This window comes from Anolis carolinensis, chromosome 3 (genome assembly GCF_035594765.1).
Source record: "Anolis carolinensis isolate JA03-04 chromosome 3, rAnoCar3.1.pri, whole genome shotgun sequence".
Taxonomy (NCBI): Eukaryota; Metazoa; Chordata; class Lepidosauria; order Squamata; family Dactyloidae; genus Anolis; species Anolis carolinensis.
This window is the reverse complement of record NC_085843.1, coordinates 219,539,548-219,553,440: the sequence shown is the minus strand read 5'-3', so window position 1 is coordinate 219,553,440 and position 13,893 is coordinate 219,539,548. Positions and strand designations below refer to the sequence as shown.

Genomic DNA, 13,893 nt, shown 5'->3' with positions numbered 1-13,893 from the left:
TTAGTAAATACACAGGGATTCTTTGGGATTACATTGTGTATGGATGGTAGGGAGATGTTATTTAAATAAGAAGCGGGTCACTTCTAGAAGTCCACTCACTTCACCTCTTCAGTTCTCAGAGGGCTGCCCTTATTGCTCTGCCCCCAGCTCCCTATTTTTCTGAAAAAATTAATATGTGAACAGTTTCCTTCTGGACCAAGAGATGTCTCCTTTTGAAATAATTGGCTTGAACTAAACAGTACGAGGATTATGAGTGTGGTGGTTACATATTACCCATGGACTACACTATTTTGACCTCTGTCTATTTGCTGAGCTCCTGTGCTATTCCTTAGGCTTTGTTTAACAAGGCTTTATTTCCAGAAACATTTCACTAAGGCCAAAGTTGTTGTGCTGCTCTGTGTAATAAGATTAATTATTTGCATTCATGTCTTAGGCATGAAAATAAAGCAGCATCTACACTTTTCATAAAGACTCACAAATGGATGGTCATAGAAGAATGTTCCATTTCTTATTGACACAGCATTGGTAGAATTTCTTTTTATTTCCTTCTTTCTTGCAATGCCTTTCTTTGCTTTGCTCCCAGTCCTTCCTGAAATTGGAATTGTGATGCCTACTTTTGCTGATGTATTCATTCATATCTTCTGAAAGACCAATTATGCTCACAAAATTTGTAATATGTGAGCCAGAAAACTCTTCCTTGGATGTGTTGCATTTTAGGTAATACAGAGTTCAAACTTCTATTGGGATTTGGGGAGCTAAAAGCACCCCAGTTTCCTGTCTATTATAGCTGCTTTCATTTTACTGAATGCCAGGAATCTGTTTGGTACTTTTTTTCTTTTTTAGATCTCTATTGCATAAAACTAGAGTCATGAATAATGTTGATCAAATTCACCAAAAAAACCCTGGACTTCAAGACTACTAACTTCCTTCTGTTTGTCTTATTCTTTTCTGTCCTGTCTCCAAAATGGCATTGAATGTTTGCCTTGTATGTGTACTATGATCCGCCCTGAATCCCCTTGGGGAGATAGAACAGAATATAAATAAAGTGTTATTATTATTATGATCACAATTTTTGTCCAAATCTTGAATCTACTAATGTGTGTGTATGTTGAGGGACTTTGCTTTCCCCTTCCGGCAAGCCTGGGAGGTGAGGGCTATTTACCTTCTCAATGAATTGAGGCAAACAACATAAAAAGTTGAAGGCAGAGCTTCCGTAGGCAGATTGCTGCCCCCATTTTACCTCTTCATTCCAGCTTGGACGTTGGCCCACCTATCCCACTCTTTAACAGTGTACCATGATATTAGGGGGTTGCTTTGGGGCTGGGTAGGAATTTTCTCCCCCTTTTAATGTTTTTTTTTTTTTTGGCCTACCCTACACCATTGAGGTTTTTGGGATACTGGCATTGGGTGTTGCCTTAAATAGGTTTTCATGCTGGTAACGGGTATTTCATTTAACATTTTGGTGTCACCTATGGCACTCATTTTGGTGAAGGCCAGGAATGGGAACGCCCCACCTGTAAGTTTGCTCAATTGAGTCTCACAATGCAGTTTCCTAAGAGTTGCCCTGGTTACAACTCAGGTGAGTTATGTGGGGAACTCAGGTGTCTTGCCCAAGTCAGCTTAGGAGTGGGTCTCAGATGGCCACTACTTCAGCTTACACAACAGCAAGTGCAAACCCCTACTTTTAGCTGTTTGCAGTTCATGAAGAAAGTTTAAATAGGTAACAATTCAGTAAAAGTTGCCCATAGTTATCCCAACTAAGTTATCTTGTCTCATTATTTTGTTGTGGGTGGGCAAAAGTTCTCCTCTTTTTCCTGTCTAATTCTATTTCCCAAACTTCCTGAATATTGAATGAGGACAGAAAAATAGGGCAAAAAGATGGAGCAAGTGCTCTGCTCACCATCTGCCTTTAAACTGGCAGAACAGATGTTAGTATCTCTGACAACGTCAACATTTTCTTAAGTACCATTTGTAGCCTTCCTATAAGGATATTAATTAAAGGTACATACCATGGCATTGAAATTAGTGTTATTAAAGTTGAAATGACATTTTGAAAAAGCAAGGGAGGAAAGTTTTACTGCTATTTTTACTGCTCTTGCTGCAGTCCTATGCAAACAAAGTTGCTTTCTCTGAAAGCAGTAAAACTTTCTCCCAGTGAAACAGATTTAGGACTGAAACGTGTTTTAGCAAAGGCCAAGCAGGGGGATGCTGGAAAAGATTCTGCTCTTCTCATTAAAAAATGAATCTATTTTCTTTCCTGTTTACCTCTCTGAGCCTTCAATTAAGCATCCTTTTTAATGTAATTTTAAATATATTCCAGGTAGAATGTATTTGCACTCACAGGGGTATAAGTTGAGACTCATTATACATTACCATGGGTAGAGGTGTGAACTAGGATGCCACCTCCTCATTCCCACAAAGTAAGAAATTCATTTCCAAAATAGAGAACAAAAGAAGAGATACGGTCACACAAAAATACCTGTTTTAAACAATGTGTGTGGAAATAATCATGCAAAAGTAACTCTGACAGAAAAGCTGTACCTCTCATCATTATGGAGAAGACTCGCTGGCTATTCAGTCTGCTATCCATAATCTAAGTATTGATGAGTGGTTTCATGGCGCCGCATGCCTTTTCTATTCCTTTCTCTTTAAATCTGATCTGACAGCCTTGAAATGGAGGTTTGTCCACTCTAATAACAGACATGACCACTCTGAAAGCAACAGAGGGGAAAAATTAGGCTTTTAAGAATGTCCAGAAGAATCCTTGTACTTTGTTTAAGAAATTCACCTCCACCCCCCCACCCCCCAATAACTTCTGACTACGCAGTCACCCCACTGCAGCCATGGATTCTGCACCCACAGCTTGAAAATAGTAACAAAGCATCCAAAAAAAGCCAACCTTGAGTTTGCAATTTTATTAAAGAAACACAACATTACTATGCCATTGTATATAATGAAGTTGAGTATCCATGGATTGTGAATATTCACAGAGAGTCTTGGAAATAAAACTCAGCAGATACTAAGTACTCACAGGTCACTGCCTTCTTTCAACCCCTGCCTTCATCTTTTGGAAATGTTAAACATTTCTAGCTGTATCAACTATTTCTAGTAAAACCTGATTTCTCTTCATTTGATCATGCCAATTTTTCTTTTGTGATTTTTTTTTAGAAAACCTACCTTATGAAACAACTTGTGTTCCCATGAATAGACAATAAAACATATGAGATGTGGCTAGCTTAGCATTATGTTCAGATTCACAGTTATAGTTTTATAGGGGGGGGGGGGGTAGTAATAGTAGTAATAATAATAAACATCATTGACAAATCTTTGTTTCAAATGAATTCATTCTGTGTCTGGCGTCGTAAATCATAACTTTTGGTTCAGAGTTAATATAGACTGTTGAGGCTTGTTTTTTAATGCATGTAAATAAGTAGGAGGAGCAAGATGGGACAAACAAGCTATATGCACCAGCATGCAACTGAGGGCGCTTCCAGACAGCACCAAATCACAGGTTTTACCTCAGGAGCAAAAAAACCCGGGGCCTGAGAGCAGGTTCACATACAGATTTGCCGGTCCCAGAATTTCTTCCCCGGCCATCCTCACTGGCCTCCTTTCTGTGTCCCATGAGAGCCTATGCTTAAACACCACCTTGTAATAAAATGATCTATTGAAAAAATGATCTTCTTCTTCCTCTCCCCCTCGTTAATTTGAAAAAAAAAACCCACCAGCCAGAGTGAGGAGGAGGAGAGCTGTTTCACTTTCCTTGAATTAAAATGTGGCATATAAGCCACCACAAGGTCTTTCATGTCATGGCAGAATGGTCCTCTTGAGATTCAGTGAACCTGGATATCTTAGAAATACTGGATTGATTTCTTTCACTAGCACAAACGATAAGCTGGTGGCACTGAATAAATGTATGTTCTTTTGGTTTGGTGATTTGTTTACAAAATATCAAGTTTTTAAATGGATTCTCTTTGAGAGTAACTTTGGTGCTCTGAGAGAAAGGTGGCATACAAATGAAATAAATACTATAAATACAGACCAAGAACACGGAGCATGACTGCAAAGAAATTTAAATTAGTATTTTCTCTCTCCACTTCCCTGTCTATACAAATGAACAAGAATGAAAAATCTAGCAGTTCTACTTTCTTTCCCATGCACATTTAATACATTGTGATTACAAATGAAATGAAAAAAAATATGTTCACCTATCCTTTGTTAGTGAACAAATCAGTCACTTTTCTACATTCAAATGTTGTGAATTTGGCTAAAGTATGATCAAAAACATAAGGCAAATTTAATGTATTCATTTCAGCAAGAGTGCTTAAGGCAAAGGAGCGTAATACTTAAATGAATGGCATGCTAGTTCTAAGTAGTTGGACTTGACTATGACCTTCAATCCAAGGAGTGTCATACAGTTACTAACTACTATCAACTGACATATATCTTAGGCATTATGTGTGAGAAGTACTTTCAGCTTATGCTTTCTGTTGCTTAAACTAAACCTGAGCTGAATTGTTCATGGGTAGTTTCCCAGTGATTTGGTAGGGCGAGGACTGGCATAGAAAAATCTGATCTTTTTGCTTGTCTTTGTTGCAAATGGAAGATTCTGCAGAGACATCTTTCTTCATTTTGCTGCAATCAGTGGTCATCTTCTCTACCTCCCATACCCACAACAATGTCCCTGTAAAGATGCTGTACTGAACATGGGAAAAAGACATACTCAAAATAGCTTCAGGAGAAGACAAAGAACTTAATTAGAGACTCCCATGTTCTGTTTGAAAGCAGTCTCTTTTGCCCATCTTCAAAACTGGTAGAATGCATCTCCCCACTTTTGCAATTAATATTGGGATGGACATTTTGTCTAACACTTGGTCAGTCCCATTGTTTTGTACTTGGTAAAGAATCTGATGCTTCAGAGGATGTGGAAGGGGATTTTGTGGGATGGAAGTGGCATGGAGAGACGTGTTAACGAATCTCCTGGTAGTTTTCAGGATGTTAGAGAAAGCAAAATATGTTCCCATGAGAATCTGCAAGAGTTTGCTCCAGAGAAGAATGTGGGGGAGTGTGAGTTCCCTAGGTTCAAGCAGCTGCAGCTGCACCGAGAGAGTGTTAAAGAGAGACAGACTCGCTTGCCCCAGCGACTCCAAGATAAGCAGAGAAAAACCAGGTGTATGAGGAGTGATGTCATGAGAGAGAACTGAAACTTTTAAGTGGGCTCCAAGCAGACAGCTCCTTATGAGAACAATGTTGCATTTCAAATGGGAAAAATTCTTAAGTTCATGGCTTTGCTTCAAGTGTTTAAGTTTCTGGTTTTTGTGTCTGGTTCATGTTTTGTTGGTTAAGTTTTAAGATTCTGGATTGTAATTTCTGTTCACATCTTCATGGTTTTTGGTCTGATTTATTCTCTGTTTTGATCTCAAGTTCTGGATATAACTTGGATCAAGTCTATGAATTTGCCTTGTTTCACAGTATTGACTCAAGTGAAGTTCAAAATTTTTGAATTCCTGTAGTTTGATTCCTGAAACTAATTGTCACCTATATTCAGCAACTTTGGAGTTTCTGGATTTGTCTTTTGGATTTTTATTGTTCTTTTTGATTGTGCTTTTTCTTATCTTTAATTTTTTAAAATAAACTTTACAAAGTGGATTCTCTTATCCCTGCATCATGTCTGGGGAAAAGGTGTCCCACGGCTGGGATGCAACACATTGGGTCTACCTGTAGGTTTCTTATAATAATGTTGCATCTTATGTTTTTAAAAAGCCCCACACTAGGAGCCCTGGTGGCGAAGTGCGTTAAAGCACTGAGCTGGAGACCGAAAGGTCCCAGGTTCAAACCCCGGGAGAGGTGTGAGCGGCCGCTGTTAGCTCCAGCTCCTGCCAAACTAGCAGTTCGAAAACATGCCAATGTGAGTAAATTAATAGGTACCACTCCGGCGGGGAGGTAACGGCGCTCCATGCAGTCATGCCGGCCACATGACCTTGGAGGTGTCTACGGACAACGCCAGCTCTTCGGCTTAGAAATGGAGATGAGCACCAACGCCCAAAGTCAGACATGACTGGACTTAACGTCAGGGGAAACTTTTACCTTTACCTTATAGTGCAGTTACAGGTTTCCATGGTGGAGGGAAATTTTTAGAGCTTTGTGGCAATTTTCCCACCTTTTGAAATGTAATTCTGGAACTCCTGCTAAGCTCCAGGGTCCCAAAAACACAGAACTTGAAAAACACACGTTTCCAGAGTCACTGGAATCACAATTGGCAAAGGTCTGTTGTGAATGTATCTGGCCGTTTTTAATCCTTTTGTATTAGAATGCTGCTGAAGGGACAAGATAGGATTGCCTCATAGTCATCAGTGGTTCAGAAACCAATCAAAGAGTGCCTCTGCCACCCATAACATGCCACTGCTCTTATTTCTCTTCCTGTTTGCCTCTGTCTCCCTTCTGATTTGATTTGACCTATTCACAACTGGCATGTACTATATGCTGAACTAATAATAAAATAAGATTAAGCTTGACGTTTAGAGAATTAAAATAGTTCTGTGCTGCTGCTTCTTCTTTATTATTTATTTAGTAATCAGATACAACAGACTCTAAACATATCTACTTAATAGACACCTCTGAAAAACATCGTTACAGCCTAAATTGTCCAAACAATTCCATCAGCTCACATTAATTCCTTTAAACAAGGCCGGCCACTTAAATTGTCTGCCACACATATTAAATATTTAGGAATTCTAATCACCAGAAACATATATGGTCAAGTCAATTAAGCCAGTGATCTGAAAACAGAGGCTGGATTGCTCTGATTTTAAAATATCTGAAATATCAAAGAAGCCCTACCAGCCTCATGCAAATACAGTAGGATAGAAGGAGGGATAGAGCCAATTGTAGTCTAGGAGAAAAGCAGGATATAAGTCCAATAAATAAAGTTTGCTGTCCTTTCCCTTTCTCCAGGCAAAAGGACGGAACGAAGATTTATCTACCTTGAATTCACATTCTTTTTTTTTAATGGATTTTTTAAAAATAGTGGAAAAAAGTAAAAGAGGAATAAAGAAAGTAAGAAGTAAGGGAGTTAAATACTTTAGGGATTTTCATGAGCAAGGTCTGTGTATTAATATCCATTCATCCATAACTTTATTTATATCCTACCTTTCTTCCAGACTGGGATTCAAGATGGCTCTAAAAAGAAAATTGCAATAAAAGAATGTGAGTTTAAAACATACTAAACTGATAATAAAATATTATTCAACAAAAACTAAAATGAACTTTACCTTAAAACAAAGATTATGGCACCACCATAAAAAAACCCATCTCTTGTTAAAACACTATTCTTGAAAGGTTTGAGATTCAAAACAAAAATCCCTGAACCAAATGTTGCAGGACATTGCCCTGGGAGAGCTTAAACCAGTGGTTCTCAATCTAGGGTCCCCAGATATTTTTGGCCTGAAACTCCCAGAATTCCCAGCCAGTTTACCACCTGTTAAGACTTCTGGAATTTGAAGGCCAAAAACATCTGGGGATTCCAGGTTGAGAACTATTGGCTTAGAGCCTACTCAAACTCATCATGCTCCCCCAGAGTTTTAATCAGAGAGCCATCTAAGACATGCAAATACCTTAAAAAAACCTTGTTATTGTTTATTCGTTCAGTCGCTTCTGACTCTTCATGACCTCATGGACCAGCTCACGCCAGAGCTCCCTCTCAGCCATTGCCACACTAGCTCCTTCAAGGTCAAGCCAGTCACTTCAAGGATACCATCCATCTATCTTGCCCTTGGTCAACCCCTCTTCTTTTTTCCTTCCATTTTCCCCAGCATCATTCTCTTCTCCTTACATCATTCTCATCACCTTACAGTGATCTAATATCACAGATTCTTTACAAAGAACAGATTTCCCTCAGAGCTGCTAAGAAGCAAACTGTCTGGAATTCCTTATTCCCAAAGACTATGCCCCTGTGGGGGAAACGAAGTAGAAACAATAGAACACATTTTATTTCAGTGTAGCTATTTCACAGTGCAACATAGTCAACTTTCATATCCTATCCAATTGTGTCCCGCATGACCAGCCATCCCCCGCAGGGGATTGTTAGATATCTTGTAGAGGACAAGTGCCACAGGGTGGCAAAATTCCTTGCAGTGGCAACAAGGTTGAGAAAAAAAAATAGTCTTGGATAGAGGTATTACTTGAAATCATGTATATTAATCTTGGACAATGTACTTCTCCTGAGATGGGAGAATTTATTAACGACTGTTTGTTCACTGATGGGTCTATGGACCATAATAAACCTGTATTTATGTATTCTTGAAAGAAAGGTCTGGAAAAGAAAAGTCTTAATCTGCCACCAAAAAACCAACTACCCCCAGTTCCCTGTGGAGGGGGTTTCAATGTGTTGGAGGAGCCACTGAGAAGACTTTATCTTGCATTAAGATGTTGGATAGAGGAAATTGCCTTCCCTGAAGGTCTATGTGCTAGGGCAGGCTCATAAGGAAGATATTGTCATTCAATAGTTTGTCCTGATCCATTTTAATATAAAATGACTATATGTCCAGTAGAATTCTTACTCAGTGCTAATATTTATAGACTATCCATTTGACATTGCTGAAGCAGTAGAATATCTTGCCCATTGAACAAAATATGGTGAATAATTGTCTTTGGACTATAAATATTTAAACTACAGTGAGAACATGCATGACCTAATCACGTTGTCTGTCAGTTAAATTCCAAGTGGCAGAAACATTGTGTAGAAGTACATATGCATCTATAAATATCAAAGATTCTTCCAATATAAAATTAGTAGGCTGGAAGGTATGGGGTTCATCTGGCATTGTAAGATTGGCACGAATAATTAATAACTGCAAGCAGTCCAAGATCATTTGATAATCTTGATGATGAATGTGACCTTTTGGGAATGCAGTTTGGCAGTATTTGTAATGAAGGCATTAGTCCAATATTTCAGGGAAATATCATTGATCATATATGCACTTTAGAGAATGGATGCTGCTAGAGAAAACATCAGCCAGCATTGAAAAAGGCTGTGTCTACATGAGGAAAATAAAGTAGACTCACCTTTCAACTGCAACATTCAGTTTTAATCTTGCACAAGGAAAATGGGATTTCCTCAGCTTTCAGGTGTTTCTGAATTGGGCTGGATTTGTCCACAAATCCAGCAAATGTACTGCTGTGTTACTAGGCAGAAGTGCCTTGTTGGTGATGTCACTTCTGCTGTCACAAAGAGATATCCAGCCATGTTATCAGCAGAATTTCTGTGTGACCTCAGTTCGGCCAAACATCTGGTCCCATAAAGGGGTCTGGACACACTCTCATGCTGCATTGGGACAGCTCCAGAGCAGTTTTCTTGAAATTACTTCAGAAATGACCTTACGACACTCACCAAATTTAACATCCTAGGATACTTTCAGCCTGTTTTCAGGATGGAACCCCACACTATCACACAATGTCGTATGATTTCTGGTGGAGGATCCACCCCCTACTGGGGTAGAAGTGTCCTTGGATACTTCCCTCACATCCATGGAGGCTTCTCGTGTTGTGCTGGCTCCAACGGAGCCAGTATAGATCCTTCTCAGAAGGATGACGTGTGATATGTGAAGCATCGCCAAGAGGGAGCTGTATGCATGAAGCCTTTCCTCCATGAAGCCACACTTCACCTGGCCTTTGTGATAAGGTCGTAAGTGTAGATGCAGATCAAGGTACTGTAGTATCAAAATGTGTTGGGTTCTAGCAGACTCCTAAATATTTCATGTATTACATTTTTGTAGATTCAAGGAGCATTCTTGCAAAAACGCTGTTGAATGTGCCTGGAGTTTAATTGCTACCCAAACTAAAGATTCAGATATAGGAACATACATAGAAAGTTCTTTTCAAAATGATTAAAGAGATATCTTTGTATTTATTCTTGCAATCTATCCAACATAAAAATTATACAGAGAGCATTTTAAACTCCTAACAGGTTACATCAAGTAGGAATGATGAGCTATAATGGGTGCTGATGTTGCTTAATCACAAAAGTAGCATTCACACAGGTTATGATCATGGTCTATAAATAAACCTTTTTAGAATGAAATATTTCACATGATTAATTGTGTGCTGCACATTGCCTATGACTTTATAGCATTGCACATATTGGGATGTTTGTCTTCAAAACTGAATTTAGAAGAAGCCAGGTACTTTAAATTCTCAGAGCAGGAAGCTTGGCTAAGTTCATTCTTCTTAAAAAAAAACAAAAAACAAAACCTAATGCTCCTGATTGACCACATGTTGAAAACATGGTTGAAATACCTTATTAGAGTTACCTGCTAAAGAAAAGATTGTCTTGGACCACTGGAAAGCTACAGGGAAATACGTAAGTACTTGGATTCAATTTTCAAAAGTTTTAGGTCATAGGTTGCATTTTTGTTTTAGCTCTCACTCTCCTTTTTGTGCTAGATTTTCCCCTTAGTTTCCCCCCAAGGTGCAGTACACTTGTTTTTTAGGAGAACAGATAGCAGAATATTACAAAGGCCAAGAAAATGTACTCCATCCACCTGTTATGGTAAAAGAATGACCCGCTTTAATCTGGTGCCACCAATTTAAGAGAACAGTGATGACACTCTTGAAGTAGAATGATAGGGCACAGCATAAAAGCAGTACAAAGATTTCTCTGGTTTATGTTATGCCTGTGCTTTTGTGGTGTATAGTTTTCATAGAAAGCAAAGAGAACAGAAATCAAAGAATACAGAAAACCTAAAGTGAGCAGTATTTCGGCCTGGATACAAATATTTAATATGACGTACTGTTTGAGAAAGTATTCTCAAATTACTGTTCTTCAGTTCAGCTGTCCCTAACCACGTATGTTGTATTAAAATTGCTGCCATCGGAGAAAAGCATCTATTGAACATAAATGGTCATACATATAAATGTGTTTGTTGATAGAACACATTACAATCAGTCGTCCACATTTGCAGATTTGATTATTTTTGGATTTGATTAATATGTTATTTCTAGGAATTTCTAGGTCCTGCATATGGCGCGGGTAGAAGTGGGCTTTCTCCCCCAGTCCTCTTAGTAAGGAGCATGCTAGACTAACCTTTCTGGGAAGATTGTTCATGATGATGATGACGACGATGAAGATTTTATTCATTTAGATCCTGCCTTTTTCACATTAATGGGTCTTAAGGCGAGTAATAGAATATTTGAAACATTTCAGCTTATAACTAATACAAATATGAAAGTAAAGTATAACTATAAGACTTAAAACTATGAGTCAAAACATTAAAAAATAAAATGGATTAAGGTTCTCTATACAGACCCTTCAAAATCATAAAAACAGCACCCCCAAGAGTTAAAAGCCCAATTTTGTTGGTTTATAGTGATACAAAAATGTTTTGATCTGCCACCAGAAGGAGAACAAAGGCTGGGTCATCTGGCTCCTCTCAGGAGAGAGTTACAAAGATGGAGAGAAATCACTGAGCAGCCTCTTCTTTGTTTCCACCTAACCAGATTGAGAAGGTGATAGACTAGAAAGAAGATATGAGAGCTCTAAATGCCTCATACATAGAGATATGATTCTTCAATAACTTCATTCCATGGGTGGGGGAATTGGGGGGAATTGTCTTCTTACGAGTGTGGCATTTCATGTCGTTTTATCTCCATTCCTTTTCCCATTTCTACAGAAATCATCCATTTGCTTTACCATCACACAGGAGTCTGCAAGTTCCTCCCAGTTTCTCTTCCTTCATGTTTTTTAAAACATGAACTTTTCAATTCCTATACAGCAAAATACACTTAATTCAGCATTGGAAATGTTTGTTAATAAAAAATAAAATTAATATAATTATTTACTACTCTGTCTGCTGTCCATGCAGTAATGGCAATAACTGTATCTTTGGGGCTCATTTAAGGACTGCCCACCATCACAATTCAGTTTCCCTTATCTGAAAAGCTTGGGACTCAGACTCCCTGATTTTGTTATACTTGTATTTTCATAGACATGCATAATGAATTATCATGAAGATGGTACCCAAGTTTAAACACAAAATTAAGTAATTTAAACAAAATTCATTTATTTACACATATCCAGGAATTTTATACAATGTTTCAATAACATTGTTTATGACACCATGATATTGTCTACATAGCCATATAATCCAGTTTCTGAATCCAGAGTGTCCACTCTGAATAGATTATATGGCAGTGTAGACTGGCATAATTCAGTTAAAAGCAGGTAATTTGGATTCAGAAAATGAATGATATAGCAGTGTAGATCCAGCCCATGTTTGTGGGCATTGAATAATCAGGTAGTGCCATTGTCTCAGTCACGCATTTGGAATATTTTGAGTTTGGGAGTATTTTGGAAATTGAAATTCTGGATGCACAGCTTCTATAACACAAATGTGGTTGAACATTTAAGAATTAAAGCCCTGTACATGTGCAGCCATTGTGGTTTCTCCTGCATTTGTTTGTTTTTTTGTTGTTGTTTTTTTTGAAAAAGGGAAAATAAAATTCAAGTTCTTTCTATTCCAAGTATAAGTAAAGGTGTGAAGTTTGAAGGAGAGAGAAAAAAATGAAAAGCAACCCCTTTAAGCCTAGCATGAAATGTTGTTGATACATAAACACATCTCTCCAGATGTACTATCAAGTGGTATTGAGGTTCTAAGTATAAAGCATATTAATACAAGTGCAGGAGTGAGATAGAATATAGTAGGATCCAGAAAGATGCAAATCACATTTAATTTTTATAGTAGACAATTAGTATTGTTGTGTAAATGCAACAAATGTGCTCAACAAACCTCAGGGCAAGGAACACGAGATCTACGTATTTCTGGATCCTATTACATTCTATCCCACTCCAACAACTGCCTATATATGATTTATATCTGAAACCTTAACACCACTCAGAATTATAACTGAGGAATGGATTCATATCCATGAAAACTCATGCAAAAATAAAAATTACATGCCTTTCCCATCTACCCCTTCCTTTCTCCTTTTTATATTGCAAGAGACTAACATGGCTACTTCTTTGTTAAGTTTAAAAATGAATATAACTGAAATTTTACCTTTGCTGTATATAACTATTTCAGTGGATGTTTTGTCCTGTTGTAAGGTGGGAGTCATTGTTAAACTAATATTAAAAAGGATGCGATCTTTACTCTCATAGTAGAAATATGATTGATAGAAGCGAGCATTTCATCTTTCAGCAAATACAAGAAAAGTTAGTACGTGACTTTAAATGCTTAGGGCATATTCCAACATATTAACTATGATGGCAGTCTTCATATCTTGCAAGCAGTTATGATGATGATCTTAAAAATGAATAGATTCAAATTTGCAGCTGCTGCTTTTCCCCCCTCACTGTGTGTTCACATTTATCGAATAGAATTATTTCAAAGGTTTTCTGAAAGATGTATGAGCATTAGACTGTTCTGAAAGCAGCTCTCAGGTTTGCCTAGCAACCTGTCAGCTGCAACAGATTTAGCTGCCTTCCAGTGTATCTAAATTTTCTTATTAAGGTACATTTCTGAGTACCACAAAGATATATGAGGTATTGTTCTGTTGCTGAAATTTAGAAAGAGTTAATGTCATTAGAAGTACAAACCTGGCTAGCCTTTTCCATAACATTAATTAAATCTGTGATTAGACATGAGAATGCTATGCTATGCTATGCCTTTGAACAAACTGTGGTTTAATGTTATGAGGAAGAGCCTCAGTGAGCTTTGGATTTTGTATTCCCTTTGGCATCTGCTGCAATGAAGAGGAGCTTATAAGCTTATAAATAAGTTGATCATATTACAGATATTGTTTATCTGCACACTCTTGCATTATTCTTCCTTTCTTCTGCTCAGGCACCCAGCCCCAGAATACCTGTCTTGGAGAAAGTTAAAGGATTAGTTTATATTT

At 37.9% G+C, this 13,893-nt stretch overlaps 1 protein-coding gene and 1 long non-coding RNA gene across 7 annotated transcripts in view; one reads left to right on the top strand and one right to left on the bottom strand.

The window, feature by feature from the left end:
• LOC134298041 (uncharacterized) overlaps positions 1 to 9,243 on the bottom strand; it is a 56,112-nt gene extending 46,869 nt beyond the window's left edge. For 2 of the 3 annotated variants that reach the window (XR_010005020.1, XR_010005021.1), the window contains exons 1-2: positions 9,064 to 9,243; positions 7,150 to 7,179 (exon numbers count right to left, since the gene is read on the bottom strand). This is a non-coding gene — a long non-coding RNA (uncharacterized LOC134298041). The remainder of the gene's footprint in view (positions 1 to 7,149; positions 7,180 to 9,063) is intronic. The other variant, XR_010005019.1, reaches the window with a different exon arrangement.
• The window catches only part of ctnna3 (catenin alpha 3), a 1,223,202-nt gene that overhangs the window by 760,266 nt on the left and 449,043 nt on the right, over positions 1 to 13,893 (top strand). The gene's annotated exons all lie outside the window — the stretch shown is intronic.